Source organism: Peromyscus californicus, unplaced genomic scaffold (genome assembly GCF_007827085.1).
Source record: "Peromyscus californicus insignis strain IS unplaced genomic scaffold, ASM782708v3 Scaffold_15__1_contigs__length_86483966, whole genome shotgun sequence".
Classification (NCBI taxonomy): Eukaryota; Metazoa; Chordata; class Mammalia; order Rodentia; family Cricetidae; genus Peromyscus; species Peromyscus californicus.
This window is the reverse complement of record NW_026294447.1, coordinates 69,898,721-69,909,689: the sequence shown is the minus strand read 5'-3', so window position 1 is coordinate 69,909,689 and position 10,969 is coordinate 69,898,721. Positions and strand designations below refer to the sequence as shown.

Sequence of the window (10,969 nt, the reverse complement as noted above, 5' to 3'; positions counted from 1 at the left end):
CTCCCTCCCTCCTTCCCTCCCTCTGTCCCTCCCTCCCTCCCTCCCTGTCTCTGCCTCATCTTCTTGATCGCTGGGTCAGAATATCATTTCTAAAACATAGGTCTAGTTGTTCCACTGAGGTGGTCTCCTTAATATTCCATTTCTCTCTCAGGAGAAGGCCTGAGTATATTGATTGACAGACGTGGCCTTCTGAGGCTTGCAGCCTGTCTCTGGTTTAAGTTTTGGGTTTTGGTTTTTGTTTTGTTAGGGTATTTTTTTTTTTTTTTTTTTTTGAGACAAGGTCTCACTCTATGTATCCCTGGCTGGCCTGGAAACGCTATGTAGACAAGGCTGGTTTCAAACTCACAGAGATCTACCTGCCTTTGCCTCCTGAGTGCTGGGATTAAAGCAGGCACGCACCACACCTGGCTCTGGCTTAGTTTGTGTAGCCACCTTCCCAACTCTTCCCTGTGGAATTACTCCCTTTCTCCACGCCTCTTCTTGCCACCTAAAGCTGAATGTTCTCAGCTCTCTTGTCTTCTGTGTGTTTTTATGGACTGTTCCATCTATCTGGAATGTTCTTCCTGTTGTTGTTAATTGTGTTTGTGCAAATGTAGCGTAGGCTAGCCTCAAACTTGTCATTCTGACTCGGCCTCCCAGATACTAGGATTAAGGTGTGAGTTATCATTTTTTTACTGGAAAATTTCTAATTTTTTTTTCCTCCAGACATTGACTCAAACAAGTTGTTTTGACTCCTCCTGCCCTAGATCAGGGGGGGCTCTCCCCTGGCATATCTGTTCACCTTTGCCCAAGTGCTTAACCGCTCTGAGCCCACCTAGACCATGGGCATCTAAAGACAGGGACCATGTCCGTGGCCCACCACTCAGGCTGCCCAGCAAGTATCTGTTGAATGAATGACCGCATTGGGGCAGAAGCCACATTTCAACACTACGGCTTCCTCCATGTCACAGGTGTTGGAGGTGGAGCTTGTGGGCAATGTCAGTGTGGCTAAAGAGGAAAGGCCAAGTCCTGAGGCATCTGACTAAGAATAGGAGTAGTCGTCCTGAGTTATCTGCCTCCAAAACCTAAACAGAAGGACACAGCAGATCTGGCCCATTGCTGCATCACACAGGTGAGATGCTGAGTGAGGTGGTGTAAGATACTTACACCAGCCAGTATCTGCCTTTGCTGTACCCCATGCCAACCCATTTATGGAAACAGAGTATATAATTTGCACATGGACCATAGTGTCCTTCCCAGAGAATGTCAGACCCAGACACCCCCCGCCCCGCCCCGTCCCCGCCACGCCACACTTCAGTCCTGCCAAGGATCTGTCAAACCAGCTGTGACTCTACAGTGACCATCAGAACTTACAGCCGGTGGAACCTGGTGATGCATGTCTGTGATCTTAGGGATCACTCGGGGAGCTGAAGCAGGAGGATTGCAAATTTAAGGTCTACCTGAGTGGCTTAGCAAGACTGTCTCAAAATAAAAAGTAAAGGTGTAAGGGATGAAACTCAGTGGTAGAACCTGCCTAGCATGAGTGAGGTTCTGGGTTTAAGCCAGGTAGGTGAGGGTGGTGAGAACATCATATCTCCACTCACTGGCTGCCGTCTCTGCCCAGGTCACACCCTAATGAGGTTGGCCTCAGGGGCTGAGGCACAGAAGAAAGTGTGGAGCACCCAATGCTTGACCCAGTTGCACCACACCAGGGGTCAGGGATCTCAGCAATTCTAGGGGCAGCTGACTAGTACTTCTGATTTAAAAAAAAAAAAAAAAAAATGAGAGAAAAGACCAGAGGAAGCCCCCATCTACAAATCAGGTTTAAATGCACTATTTAATTTAGGTCATTTAATTTCACCTCTGATACAGTCCTGGAAATAATTTTGGGATGACTTTTCACCGATTTGTGTGTGTGTGTGTGTGTGTGTGTGTGTGTGTGTGTGTGTGTGTGTGCTCATAAATGTTATCCTGAACCCTTTGCTCTTGCACTCAGATAATAGAGTCATAGGGACAGTTACCTAGGAGGAAACTGGCTACGAGAAGGGGAAGGCATATAATTGGCATTTGGGGGAAATTTTCAAAAATTTAAACAGTTCCTTTTTAGGCATATGAATCTCGACAGCCATCTTGCCTTGACAGAGAGGGAAAGAGAGCAGCCTGTGTGATCGAGAGCCTTCGGGAGAGAAGACGGAAGAGGCCTGCTATCCTAGTCCATGCCGCTACCACAGCTGCGGTGGCTGGATAGCTCTGCTTGAATGAGATGACACCGGGCCACTTAAGGGGAAGAGAGAAGATCCCTCAGATGACGAGGACCACAAGGCAGAGAGAGGACTGGGGACACACAGCGGGAGGGTATTAAAGGATTATGTGTGTTAGGCAGTGTTACCATCGCCCAGAAAGGCATGCACTTCAACTGCCAAGAAACTAATAATGAATTGGAACACTGTCCGGGGATGAGAGCAAGTTCAAACAATACATTCTGTGCTCGACCTGTGTGCTATTTCAAAACCCCCGCGGTGTACTGGCTTTGTAGGACACGGCAGGAGAAAGCCAGGACAGGATCTTATGTTGTCATTTCATTAATTTTTTTTTTTTTTTAGATTTATGTGTTTATTTTGTTTTCCGGGGGCAGGGTCTCAAGTTGCTGGCTTTGAACTTGCTATGTATCCAACACTGGCTTTGAACTCCTCTGAGTTCTGGGATTTTTAAGGTATGTACTCCCACAATGGGCAATCTGATCTTTTTTTTGGGGGGGGGATACAGTGAACTTTATTGATGGTATTCAAGAGAGTAGGGCTCCCCAAGCCCCTTCTGTTACTCTGGGGGTCTGGGATGGAACTGGGGGAGATGCTCAGTGTCAGGGGATGCTCAATGGGACAGGAACTGCTCATCAGCCAAGGAAGGGTCTCTCTCTCGCTCTGTCCTTGCTGGGGTGGGTGGTCCAGGGTGGGCTTCTTACTCCCTGGAGGCCATGTAGGCCATGAGGTCCACCACCCTGTTGCTGTAGCCGAATTCATTGTCGTACCAGGAAATGAGCTTCAAAAAGTTGTCATTGAGAGCAATGACAGCCCTAGCATCAATGGTGGAAGAGTGGGGGGTCACTGTTAAAGTCGCAGGAGACAACCTGGTCCTCCGTGTAGCTCAGGATGCCCTTTAGTGGGCCGATGCCTGCTTCACCACCCTCTTGATGTCGTCATACTTGGAAACTTTCTCCAGGCAGCATGTCAGATCCACGACGGACACATTGGGGGTAGGAACACCGAAAGCCATGCCCATGAGCTGCCCATTCAGCTCTGGGATGACCTTGCCCACAGCCTTAACAGCACCAGTGAATACAGGGATGATATTCTGGGCAGCCCCATGGCCATCATGCCACAGCTTCCCAGAGGGGCCATCCACAGTCTTCTGGAAGGCAGTGATGGCATGGACTGTGGTCATGAGTCCTTCCACAATGCCAAAGTTGTCGTGGACGACCTTGGCCAGGGGTTCTAAGCAGTCGGTGGTGCAGGAAGCATTGCTGATAATCTTGAATGAATTGTCATACTTCTCATGGTTCACGCCCATCACAAACATGGGGGCATCAGCAGAAGGGGCAGAGATGATGACCCTTTCGGCCCCACCCTTCCAGTGGGCCCCAGCCTTCTCCATGGTGGTAAAGACACCAGTAGATTCCACAACACACTCGGTACCAGCCTCACCCCACTTGATGTTGGTGGGATCTTGCTCCTGGAAGATGGTGATGGCCTTCCCATTGATGACAAGCTTCCCGTTCTCAGCCTTGACTGTGCCGTTGAACTTGCCATGGGTAGAGTCATACTGGACCATGGAGACCATGTAGTTGAGGTCAATGAAGGGGTCATTGATGGCAACAATGTCCATTTTGCCAGACTGGAAGGCAGCCCTGGTAATCAATCAGGTGTCCAATTCGGCCAAATCCATTCACCCTGACATTCACCATCGTGTCTCAGGAATGAGCTGGCACTACATGAAAAGATGCAGCTGTCTCTGGAACAGGGACGAGCAGAAGCCGATCTTTTTTTTTTTTTTTTAAAGACGGAGTCTTACTATGTAGACTCAGCTGGCTCAAAATTTGCTATGTAGCCGGGCGGTGGTGGCGCACGCCTTTAATCCCAGCACTCGGGAGGCAGAGCCAGGCGGATCTCTGTGAGTTCGAGGCCAGCCTGGGCTACCAAGTGAGTTCCAGAAGAGGCGCAAAGCTACACAGAGAAACCCTGTCTCGAAAAACCAAAAAAAAAAAAAAAAAAAAAAAAAAAAAAAAAAAAAAAATTTGCTATGTAGACTAGGCTGGCTCAAACTCACAAAATCTGTTTGCCTCTGCTTCTGGAGTGCTGGGATTAAAGGTGTAAATTATCATACCTTGCTATCTGGTCCTTTCCAGGATAGCCAAGGCTATATAGAGAGACCCCGTCTCAGAAAGAAAGAAAGAGAGAGAGAAGAGAGAGAGAGAGAGAGAGAGAGAGAGAGAGAGAGAGAGAGAGAGAGAGAGAGGAAGAAAGAAAGAAAGAAAGAAAGGAAGGAAGAAAGAAAAAGAAAGAAAGAAAGAAAGAAAGAAAGAAAGAAAGAAAGAAAGAAACTAACTTGGCTCTTTACAGTAAGGATATTTGCTGGCATGCTAACTGTTCTTTTAAATGTTCTATACCCATCATTTCAGACAAACCTCACGGCTTCCCTTTGCTGGGTAAGTATACCCATTTTACTGGTGAACAAATGAAGCCACTTTGAGGTTAAACAACATGCCTAAGGCCACAGAGTTAGTGAATGGCAAAGCCAAGATTTGAACAAAAGGCAGTCTGACTTCGGATCCCAAATTAATAACCGCCACTCTATAATGCCTTTGCAGTAGCCAATAAGCCAAAACAAAACAAACACAAACAAACAAACAAACTTTGGGGAGGCAGTGTCGCACGCTTTTAATCCCAGCACTCAGAAGGCAGAGCCAGGCAGAGCTCTGTGAGTTCAAGGCCAGCCTGGTCTACAGAGCGAGATCCAGGACAGGCACCAAAACTACATGGAGAAACCCTGTCTCGAAAAACAAACAAACAAACAAACAAACAAACAAGCAAACAAACAAACAAACAAAACAAACTAGCTGTTGGTATGCAAGGTGTGGGATCTACCTCACTGTGGCAGAGTGAGAGCAGCTGTGTGGAAATCCTATATGGACGTCAGCATGACGTCACTGAGAGTGAACGCTTATGAATCCAGGTCAGCTGTGTCATCCTCAAGACTCCACAGTATCACCACAGAGCACTCAGGATGAGTGTCTCTCCTAGAGGCCCCGCCCTGAAGCATCCAAAAAGCACTCCCTTTATGTGCTCGCTCAGTGAATGTTCTTGAACACCTAGTCTGAGCCAGGGAAGCCATACTAGGCTCTGGAAATATAAATTGGCCTGAAACATAGTCCCTCCCCTATGTATCAGGAGAGATGATAGGTGGACACCCTCAGCCAATGACCCATGGGCTTAAAGCTGATGTCATCCATTGTCCACGCATCCTCTGAGGATTACCATCATTTTCTAGAAGTCTAGGGGTGGCTTGGTCACCAGGTAAGTGGGTTGTCATTCCTGTAAGTCACCCGTATCCACAAATGTTTGTCAGACAAGAGTTTGAGGTTTTTGTTTGTTTGGTTTTGTTTTTCAGTGGGTGGGATGGAGAAGTACTGAGAAAGGGTCTCATGTAGCCCAGACCAACCTCAGGCTTGTTATGTAGCTAACGCTAGCCCAAGAACTCCTGGTCTTCCCACCTCCACCTTCTGCATATCCGACTACAGGCAGGTACCACTTCACCCAGCAAGAGCTTGACGGTCTTATCTAGAAAGTGATATGGAGTGATGTCAAAAGATGATGGTCAGATGAGCCGTAACTGTGAAGAGCATGTGTAACAGCCCACAGTGGTTTAGGTGACTATGTATGTGCGTGCATCTATGGCTAAACATCTAACCGTAACTCAGTGACTTGGATTCTGGGCTCTGAAGTCAGACTATTGTAATAACTGTTAGTATTGCAACTTGACTCTTCCTGTGCCATACATTCTTTCTGTATAGATCGTAACTACTCAGTGCAGGCCCTAGCAAAGCCTAAGTGAGCTGATACAGACAGGTGCTCAGGATGGTGCTGGGACACAGTAAGCCTTCTGCAAACGTAAGTGGCAAGTTTTTCTTTTTCCAGAAGTGGTAATTTTTAAAACAATATTATTAGTAGCCATGGTTACTCTATTACCTTTAGAGAGTGGCTTGAAAGGGAAAGAGGGGAGGACTTCCCCGTTTTTATTTGTATGATTTGATTTTTTTATTATTGCAATTAAAATAGGAATGAATTTTATAATTAGAAAAGGAGGGAAAAACCAACAAACCTGTCTTTGGGCTCTCCGGAGGCCTTGGTTGAAATTAAGTAGGTCATCTGGGAGGCACAGAAGTGTGTCCTGTCCATCTGCTTCCATCTAGGTTTGCTGCACGGGGTGACTTCAGGTAGGAGATCCGAAGAGGGTCAGCCTAGTTTCTCTAAGAAGCTCCCCGTGGAACTGAATAGTCCAGGGAAGACTGTATCGCACCAGGTCGCATCAAGCGGATCAGGCAGGGCCTGTCTCTCCCTGTCTCTCAGCAAGTCTCCCGGGCAAGCTGGAGCGATTCTCAGCATCCTGTTAGTGACTGCCAGCAGCCCTACTCTGCTCTCCAGGTTCAAGACTAGAGGAAGAACAGCACCAGCCCCTCTCTCAGCACTCCTTTCCATGGTACCCGTGGTTACACCAGGGTCATGTGACCATATCTAAACCAATCACTACTGTTGGAAAGTTGAGCGAGGATCTGATTGGCCATCCCTTTATTAGACATCTATCTAGTGAGGAGGTGACCCATAGAGTCACTTGGATTGAATGCCGAGACTCAGGAGAAAATGGGTGATTCCCTGAAGGAGAACGGGAGTCCGGTTGCAGAGGAAGCATGAATGTGTTGGGTGGTAAAACATACAGCCGGACACGGTGGCAAATACTCTTAGTTCTAGCACCCAGGGGGATGGAGAGTTCAAGGTCAGCCTGGGCTACATAGGAAGACTTTTATCAACATAACCAAGTGAGTCTCTGGAGAGATGGCTCAGTGGTTAATGTTCTTGCAGAGGACCCGAGTTCAATTCTCACCACCCACCTGGAGGCTTGCCGTGGTCTGTAACTCCACTTCCAGGGGATTCAAAGCCCTCTTCTGTTATCTGTGGACATCAAGTACACATGTGGTTTGTATTCATGTGTGTGTGTGTGTGTGTGTGTGTGTGTGTGTGTGTGTGTGTGTGTGTGTACGTATACACGAATAGGCTGAATACTCATACACATAGACTAAAATAAAATAACCAGCTGGGTGGTGGCGGCGGCGGTGGCGCACACCTTTAATCCCAGCACTCGGGAGGCAGAGCCAGGCGGATCCCTGTGAATTCGAGGCCTGCCTGGGCTACCAAGTGAGTTCCAGGAAAGGCGCAAAGCCTCTCTCGAAACCCTGTCTCGAAAAACCAAAATAATAATAATAATAATAATAATAATAATAATAATAATAATAATAACAACCAAACAAGGGCCAGCAATATGGCTCAGCAAGTAAAGATGCCTGTCACTGTTACCAAGCCTGCCATCTGGGTTTAATCCCGAAACCCACATGGCGAAAGGAGAGAACCAACTCCTATAAGTTGTCTTCTGACTTTCACAGGCATCACACACACACACACACATTAAATGAATAAATAAATATAATTTAAAGCAACAACAAAGGAAATGTTGTGGTTTCCCTTATGTTCAGGCTGGGAAAATGCACACACAGTTGTCTTTAGGGTAGCAGGCTAATGATTTGGAGTTAGGAAATCACTGAGGAGAGGCAAAGTCAAAATGAAGGATGGAGTACACAGACTCAGGAGTCAAGGGCCTCTCCCTACCTGTGTCCTGGGGGTAGCAGCTTTGCGTCTGCCTTCCACTTACACAAGGTAAAAGCCTTGAATCTCAAACAGCCTTGAGTTCAGGCAGGTAACACAAAGGAATACAGTTAGATTCCTGCACCAGGCCCTCATGCATGACCGCTAGGCAGCTGTTTTTCCTCCCAACATCCATGAATCCAGACTCCAAGTGTTTGCATGCATCTGCATGCGAATGATTTAAAATACACTGCATGAGCCAAAATAAACACACACGTCAGTGGGGCCGAATCTGCTCTGTACCCCCTTCCCTCCAGTAGGTGACATCTGAAAGAACTATATTGACATAGAGCAAAGGAAAAGCCCTTCTCCTTTTATAGAGTACTAAGTCTGTGCTCAGTCAACAATTGCCCGGTGATAGCCCTCCTGCCCAAAGTTCAGTTCTTTAATCTCCACTATCTAATTCAAATCTGAAAAACATTGAGTGGGCCGTGAACGGCGAGGAACATTATGGTGAGAACCGTGCTTTCATTTCCTGGCGGGGGTGTGGTTAAATTCACAACTTCGGTGTGACTCTAACCGTTGGAGGGTTTTACATTCGATTTCCTGTTTCCTTTTCTTAATAAAGAAAGGAAAAGCAGGCCCCCGCAGCAACTGTACTTAGAGTTCCATAGGAAGACACCATGGGGTTCCGAGTTGGCCACAAGCAAACACAAAACAAAACCTGAAACCCAGCAAATAGCAGTCCACGGAAGACCCAGGGGCCACAGGGTTGCCTATCTGTTTTCATCAGCTCAGGCAGCAATGTTCCACCCCACACCCATCAGACTTGTGTCCATCTCTCTGTTTCTGAGTTAGTGAAATCATTTACCACGAAGGTTTAGAATATACTAATGGGGACAACGGCAGTTGCTGTAGCTGTCCTGCTGCAGGGACTGTCTAGAATTCTAGCACAACCCCTCCAAGCGGCATTTCTCTTCCTTCCTTCCTTCCTTCCTTCCTTCCTTCCTTCCTTCCTTCCTTCCTTCCTTCCTTCCGTTTTTGTTTTTGTTTTTGTTTTTGTTTTTTGTTTTTGTTTTGTATTTTCGAGACAAAGTTTCTCTGTGTAGTTTTGATGCCTGTCCTGGAACTCGCTCTGTAGACCAGGCTGGCCTCAAACTCACAGAGATCCGCCTGGCTCTGCCTCCCGAGTGCTGGGATTAAAGGCGTGCGCCACCACCTCCCAGCTCCAAGCGGCACTTCTACTTTATACGTGAGGGAACAAGGGGCATGGAGGTGCTTTGATAATTTGTCCAACTGTCCTTGTGAGCTTTAATTGTCAGCTTGACACAGTTTACAGCCATCTGACAGGAGAGCCTCAACTGAGCAACTGGCTAGATCAGATTGGCTTGTCGCCATATCTGTGGGGGACTATCTTGATTGTTAACTGGTGCAAGGGGGTCCAGCTCACTGTAGGCAATACCACTTTCCTGTGCATGTGCTCCTGGGCTGTCTAATGAAGCCGGCTGCGTATGATTCAACCAGTAAGCAACATTTCTCTTTGGTTGCCTCCAGGTTCCCGCCTGGAGTTCCCTCAGTGATGGACTGGAAGTGTTGGGTGAAATAAACCTTTTCTTTGACCAGTTGCTTCCTGTCAGAGGGTTTGATCAGAACAACAGAAAGCACACTAGAGCACCAGCCTGCTCTCAAAGGATGGAGGTGGATTTTCACTCTTTTCTTCATTCACTGGATTTCTGTTGCTGGTCATCTATTTGTTGGGAGAGGGGCGCATTACAAAAAAGGTTACAGCCAGGGCTACTCAGAAAAACTCTGTCTCAGAAAAAAAAGAAAGAATTTTTTTTTAAGTGTGTGTGTGTTAAGAGCACTGGCTGTTCTTCCAGAGGACCTGGATTCAATTCCCAGCACCCACATGGCAGTTTACAACTGTCTATAATTCCACCTCCAGGGGATCCAACACCCTCACACAGACATATATTCAGGCAAAACATCAATGCACATAAGATTTAAAAAAAAAAAAAAAGGCAAAAATGAGGTTTTAGCAGAGGGATGGTGGCTCAAGCCTTTATTCCCAGCACTCGGGAGGCAGAGGCAGGAGGATCTCTGAGCTCGAGGTCAGTCTGGTCTACATAGTTCCAGGACAGCCAGGGCCATGAAGAGAAACCCTGTCTTGAAAAACAAAAAAAAAAAGGTTACAAGTGAGGGCACCTGTGCTCAGGATGAACCCTGTTTGCTGAAAACCACCTGTGCAGAGTCCATGTTTGGCATATTTGTCTGGAGTTTCATTTATCCAGGTTCTTTATTATTATTATTATTATTATTATTATTATTATTATTATTATTTTATGTGCATTGATTTTTGTCTGCATATATGTCTGTGTGAGGGTGTCAGATCCCCTGAAACTGGATTTACAGAGAGTTGTGAGCTGCCACATGGGGGCTGGGAATTGAACTTGGGCCCTCTGAAGAGCAGCCTGTGCTCTTAAGCACTGAGCCATCTCTCCAGCCCCCTATCCAGGTTCTTTTTAAAAGTTTATTTATGTACTTATTTTATGTGTACGTGTATGCACCTGAGTACTCATATATGCACTACATGCATGCAGTGCCCTCAGAGGCCAAAGAGGGGTTCTGATCCCCTGGAGCTGGAATTTCAGCTGGTGGTGAGCTGCTCTATATGAGTTCTGGAAATAGAAACTGAGTCCTCTGCAAGAGCAGGAGGCTGAGTCAACTCTCTTGCCCTATGCAGACGCTTAATGAACACCTACTGTGTGCATCACTCTAGGTTGAGGCTGGGGAGTGGGGAGGGGGATCGGGATGACAAAGAGGGTTGAGGAGCTGCCCTTGACTCCTAGAGCTTGTTTAGTTAGGAAGGAAGGAATTCTAGACGGTAAAGCATTTGAACACAGTACAAGATGCTGCCTAGTAATAGGACCAAGGTCAGTGGTCCAGACAAAATTCAGAGTGGCTTTACCAGGCATGGTGGCATGTGACTGCAGTCCCAGCATTTTGGAGGTGGAGCAAGAGGATCGGGAATTCAAGGCCATCCTAAACTACCCGGTAAAACTGAGGTCAGCCTAAGGGCA

At 47.0% G+C, this 10,969-nt stretch overlaps 1 pseudogene; it reads right to left on the bottom strand.

Annotated features, from left to right (window-relative positions):
• Window positions 1-2,915: 2,915 nt before the first annotated feature.
• LOC128110558 (glyceraldehyde-3-phosphate dehydrogenase-like) lies at window positions 2,916-3,940 on the bottom strand (annotated as a pseudogene).
• Between the last annotated feature and the right edge of the window lie 7,029 nt (window positions 3,941-10,969).